General features: G+C 39.4%; 1 protein-coding gene across 1 annotated transcript in view; it reads left to right on the top strand.

The window, feature by feature from the left end:
• The window catches only part of TTC27 (tetratricopeptide repeat domain 27), a 393,959-nt gene that overhangs the window by 300,535 nt on the left and 87,132 nt on the right, over window positions 1-6,292 (top strand). The gene's annotated exons all lie outside the window — the stretch shown is intronic.

Here is a 6,292-nt window from a genome sequence, read left to right as displayed (position 1 = left end):
CCCTGTGTCCATCCCTCCATGCACTCCTGCCCCCTGAGCTGTCTCCCTGTGCATACATAGCCTTTCTATTCTCCCATGATTGTTCTCTCCAAGGAGTGTATCTACCTCAGGTACATGTTCAACTCATAAAACATATATGTCTTTAGAGAGTGTAGGTTGCAAAAGTAAAATATTATGCCATGTTATTTAAAATATTGATTAGCAGTATGTGATAAGTATCAAGCAAATGAAAAATATAAAGAGGGCAATAGTAATAGTTGATATTTGTGGAGGATTTATAATGTGCCAGATACTCATTTAGTCTTCTGAGCATCTTAGAGTGAAGAAGGTATGATTCTGCGTCAGAAAGTTTCTGAGAGAATATTAGACTCAAACTGAAAATTGAAGGAAGGGTAGAGGGGACATGGGAAGGCTTTTCAAGGAATGGGAATAATGTGGCCAACTTCAGAATGATGGTGATGAACATAGTGGTTTAGAGTACAGTGAGACCTATCATGACAGCAATATAGTGAGAGAAAGGTAGGTTGGGGCCAAATTGCAGAGTGTTCTGGTTCTCTGACTAACGAGTTTAGATTATCCTGTTGGCAGTAGAGGGCCAGATATTTCAGTGTGGGTAACTTCATGAAGGAAAAAACTTTAGGAAATCATATCTAGTGGCAGTGTGAGGCAGACTAGAAAGGAAACTGGAGGCTGGGAAACCAGTTAAGAGACAGCTGTTGTAACAATCCCAGGCATGAGATAACTAGGGTGGAAAAAGAAGGGCAGATGCCAAACAGTTCGTAAAGGGGACAGTGAGCAGGGCTTATTGACGAGCTGTGGAAAGTGAAGGGAAAGGAAGAGACACAGATCACTGTTGCTAGGGTTTTAATAAATTAATTAAAAGATGTTCATATTTCCATTTTTATTTGACCTTCTTTTCAAACTTAATTAAATTTTTCTTTGTGAAATCACATGTTATTAAGCCCATATTCTGAGATCATGAAATGCTTCCTCTGATCTTAGATGACAGGCTTTATAAATAAAGTACTTTTTGTTCTAACCTTCTCTTCAATAAATAATAATATGTTCTTGATTGCAGCTGTTTGTGTTAAAATTCACTGAAGACCCTTTTTGGTTTAAAGCACAGGGTGGGGAAATCCCTATCATAGTTGTAGAATGATATCAGCCAATTTTTCTAGTAATCCTGATAATTCTGTACATAGTGAGCATTTTGATAATCTACCTTTGATAACCAATCCATTCATGTTATGAACTCTGCTTTCTCTCTTAGGGGTTCTTGCACATTATTCTTCAGCCTCTTTTTGATGCCTTCTTGTCTTCCTATAGCTCCATAAGTAGGTGTTTGTGTAAAGGTGAGGTTATAAGGTCGGAGGTAAATCACTCCTTTGTTCTTGCCTTCTTGCTCTTTCCTTTCTTGGCTGCTGTTCCAGATGTAGCTGATTTTTGACTCATGAGATTGTTATTCAGAGGTAAATTATTGCTGTTCCTCCAAAAGAATTCTGTCCGTGCCTTAAAATGGCCTGTTAAACAATCTCTTTGATCCTTTTGCTATTACAAGGTTCTCCACTAAAGTTCCCTTCTTGCTGTTTCATTCGATTCCCTCAGGCCTCATGTCCCTTCCAGTTCCCTTGGGAATTTTTCCCATCTTAAGATACAGGTTTTGGAGTACAGTATCTCTACCTAATAGTGGATTTGATTAATGAATCTTAAAGTTGAAGTTTCTTATAAAAAGCCTGTTGTTTTTTGTTTGTTTGGCACTCTGGTGGTGTAGTGGTTAAGGCATTTGGCCGCTGACCAGAAGGTCAGTGGTTGAAATCCACCAGCCACTCTGGGGAGGACAGATGAGGCAGTCTGCTTCTGTAAAGATTTACAGCTTTGGAAACCCAATGGAAACCCTATGAGTTGGAATCAACTTGATGGCAGTGAGTTTGTTTTTTTGGTTTTTATACTTGTCAGAAAAGAAAAAAAAATTGATACTGTAAACATTTTGAGGCTAGGAAATTATAATTGGATGAGAGAGCATGTAGGTGAAAGGATATTCCTCTTGGTTTGGATTGTGGCTTGTTGAGTTCTTTTCTGATAGGATGATTTCATCCCCATCTCACATATGGGTGGGAGAACTGGGGAGTCTCACTCCACCACTGTTAAAATCAGTTGCTATTACATGGGAGGTGGTCTGGGGGAAGTCAAATAGAGAAAGGAAAATTAAATTCCATAGAAGCAATTCATGGCTGAATTTGAAGAAGTAAGGGCACTTTCATTTTTAATCATAAAGAATGGTAAGTCAAGGGATAAATGAATCAGTACATTCTATAACAATTTAAGGTAATTTGATTAATATAGAGAAGAAAAACTAAACTACAATGAATTTTCTTGAAAGAAAAGTTATGGAAGTTATTTTGATAGATATAAGCAAATGGAAGAAATGATAAGATAAAAGAGCTGAACAGAAGATTCCAAAGAGCAGCTTGAGAAAACAGAGTCAATTATTATAATGAAATGTGTAAAGACCTGGAGTTAGAAAACCAAAAGGGAAGAACATGCTCAGCATTTCTCAAGCTGAAAGAATTGAAGAAAAATGTCAAGCCTTGGGTTGCAATATTGAAAGATTCTATGGGCAAAATATTGAATGATGCAGGAACCATCAAGATGGAAGGAATACACAGAGTCATTGTACCAAAAAGAAGATGTTCATCCATTTCAGGAGATGGCATATGATCAAGAATCAGTGGTACTGAAGGAAGACGTCAAGGCTGCAGTGAAGGAATTGGTGAAAAACAAGACTGCAGGAATCGACAGACTACCCATTGAGATGTTTCAGCAAACAGATGCTGCACTGTAGGTATTCACTCATTTATACCAAGAAATTTGGAAGCCAAATGACTGGGAGAGATCCATATTTGTACCCATTCAAGAAAGAGGTGATCCCACAGAATGTGGATTATCAAACAATATCATTAATATCACACACAAGTAAAATCTTTCTGAAGATAATTCAAAGGTGGTTGCAGCATATTGACAGGGAACTTCAAGAAATGCAAGCTGGATTCAGAAGAGAACGTGGAACAAGGGATATCATTGCTGATGTCAGATGAGTCTTGGCTGAAAGCAAAGATTAGCAGAATGATGTTTACTTGTTTTTAATTGATTATGCAAAAGCATTTGATTGTGTTCATGAGGTACCTGCACATAGACCAGGAGACTGTTGTTCAAATAGAACAAAGGGATACTGCATGGTTTAAAATTAGGAAGGGAATATGTCAGGGTTGTATCCTCTCAAAATACGTATTCAATCTGTACGCTGAGCAAATAATCCGAGAAGCAAGACTATATGAAGAAGAACTAGCATCAGGATTGAAGGAACACTCATTAACAGCCTGTGATACACAGACAACACAGCCTTCCTTGCTGAAAGTGAAGATGACTTCAAGCACTTAATGATGAAATTAAAGACTATAGTCTGTAGTATAGATTACACCTCAACATAAAGAAAATGAAAATCCTCACAGCTGGACTAATAAGCAGCATCAGGATTGTGGTAGTTCAGGTTGTTGTCAGCTTGGCTGGGTCTGGTTGAGTGGCTGGGCAGCTGGATGTAGTATTCCCCATGATGAGACTGGTAATCAACTCCATGGTGGAATCTACTGTGAGCAGCTGAGTAGCTGCTGCCTTAGGGAATGTGGTCTACTTCCTGTATATAAGCAGAAGCCTTGGGGAATGGTCTCTAGCTTATGGCATGCTTGAACCCTGCATGTAGCCGTGTTGTTGCTCAGCAGCCTGCCATGCTCTGCCGACCTTGGGACATAAGTGGACTTAAGTTAATGGCCCAAAGCAGTATTCTAGATTGGCCAAAAGAATCCCCAACATTGCCTCCAAAATTTGTCTTGAAGTCAGCAAGAAGGAGAGGACTTTAATGAACCCTGAAGCTCAGCAGGGAAGGAGATGGTAGACCTTGTAGTCTTCAGTTAGTAAACCTTAAAATGGCTCTTTGAAACAAAATGATAGTATACATTTAAGAAAGATTACTGTAATTGTCTTGTAATTTGTTATCTTTAAAGGATCTGTAGTGTTGGTCTAGCCAGCAGAGTAAAACATTAAGAATCTTTTTGTTTGCTGAAATATTTAACATTTAGAATAGATGATGTTGTTGGGTTCTATTAATTTCCTTGCTAATATTTTAATAGTTTTTCTGATATGGCTGTATAAGGTAGAGATTTCTTACATGAGACAGGACTCCTTATCTATAAAAGTATCTAGCCTTGCTTTAATTTTTACTGCTTTATTTGCCTTTTTATTTTTTCTAAAGTTCATAAGGGTAATTTGCTCACAGTGTTGTCTTACTATTTTTAAAAAGTGCTAATCTTATTTGTGGGAGCTCTGGTAGTGTGGTGCCTAAAGCACTTGACTGCTAACCAGAAGGCTGGCGGTTCAAACCCACCAGCCACTCCTCGGAAGGAAGGTTGGGCAATCTACCTCTATGGTGATACTGCCTCAGAAACCCCTCTCAGGTCTGACTGCACGGTTCATAACAACAACAACAATCTTATTTGTGCTGTTTTTGTTTCACTCTAAATAGAATTAGTACAAATTTACCAGCTTCATTTGTGTTTTCCATTGAGCCAGCTTTTGGTTTTGTTGATCATTTGTTCTTATTTTTATTATTTCTTCCTTCTACTTTCTCTTACATTGGATTGTTATGAGTGAGAGCCAACTAGAAGGCACTTAACAACAACAACTTTCCATATGTTGATGTAGTGTTCTTTTCCTGCCTTATTTTTTATCTTTCATGTCCTGTAATGCATACAGATATTTCCCTCGCAATACTGCTTCAGCTATATCCTTGTATAAAGTCGAGGGTCAGCAAAAAGAAGGAAGACTGTCAAGATGGATTGACACAGTGGCTACAACAATGGGCTCCAGCATAGCAGAAGTTGTGAGAATGGCGCAGGTCTAGGCAGTGTTTTGTTCTGTTGTACATGGGTTCCCTATGAGTTGGAACCAACTTGATGGCATTTAAAACAACAACAACAATTATCAAGTTTGTTAGTTCTCTGTTTGTGTGCAGTCTATTTTTTGTCACCTGTTGCCTTTTGTTTCAATGGGTCTTTCAATTCCTGTATTTCCAGTGGTTCTTTTTCAAACCTCCTGATTCTTATTTCATTTCTTTTATTTATTTATTTATTTATTATTGTGATTTGGGTGAAAATTTACACAGCAAATTCACTTTGCATACAGCAGTTCACATACACTTTGTTTCATGACATTGACCACAATTTACCACAGTGCAACAGCTCCCCTCCCACTTCTCCTGATACTTACCTCTTCCCTGTGTCCATCCCTCCATGCCCACCTGCCCCCTGAGCTATCTCCCAGTGCATAAGCAGCTCTTCTTTCTCCCATGATTGTTCTCTCCAAGGAGTGTATCTACCTCAGGTAAATGTTCAGCTCATATGCCTGTCTTTCATTTGGCTGGAAACCACGGGTGTGAGTTCAGTTCCAGACCTGAAGGGCAGCTAGGCGCCATAGTCTCAGCAGTTCCACCAGGCTCTATCGGACCAGCAAACCTGCCCACCCCCCTTTTTTTCTCCAGATGATTTTGAGTTTTGTCCACATTGTTCTCCCTCTCTGTCCAGGATCTCCTACATAGATCCTCTTCCAAGTGGTTGACATTGGTAGCCGGACACCATGTAGTTCTTCTGGTCTCATAGTTGTATAGGCTGCAGATTGGATGGTGTACCATTCGATAGGACTGATTGTATCCATGAATTTTCGTTTTCTTCATTCTTCTTTGCTCTGGATGAGGAGAGACCCATCATTGCATCTGGATGGCAGCTTGCAAGCTTTTAAGATCCCAGTCACTACTCGCCAAAGTAGGAGGTGGAACAATGTTTTCTGTAGTGTGTTATGCCAATGGAGTTTGATGTCCCCTGCGAATATGGTCCTGAGTTCACCGGTTCAACTCCTCAGTCCCTCTGGATAGCTGGCTGTGACCAAGCATTGACTACCACCTTGCCTCTTGTCAGCTCTATATACTCTATATACTATATACCTGGGAATTCAGATCATACACATAAACTTAGACGACCATTATCTGCCAACCCTATACATATTCTTGGGTACACTCCCCACTTCATAGACATACCTACTAGTTCAGCCCATCCACCCATCTGTCCACCCATCTATACACACGTATACCCATGTTTGCCTTCACTGACAACACAGTACTGTATGTGCAAAAGGGTTCATCTTTGTTGTCTGTACCTCCCATGTACCTCTCTATATCTTTCTCTTC

The sequence above is a fragment of the Orycteropus afer genome, unplaced genomic scaffold, assembly GCF_000298275.1.
Source record: "Orycteropus afer afer isolate SDZICR_OR568_19922 unplaced genomic scaffold, OryAfe1.0 scaffold00054, whole genome shotgun sequence".
NCBI lineage: Eukaryota > Metazoa > Chordata > Mammalia > Tubulidentata > Orycteropodidae > Orycteropus > Orycteropus afer.
This window is presented reverse-complemented; position numbering and strand designations above follow the sequence as displayed.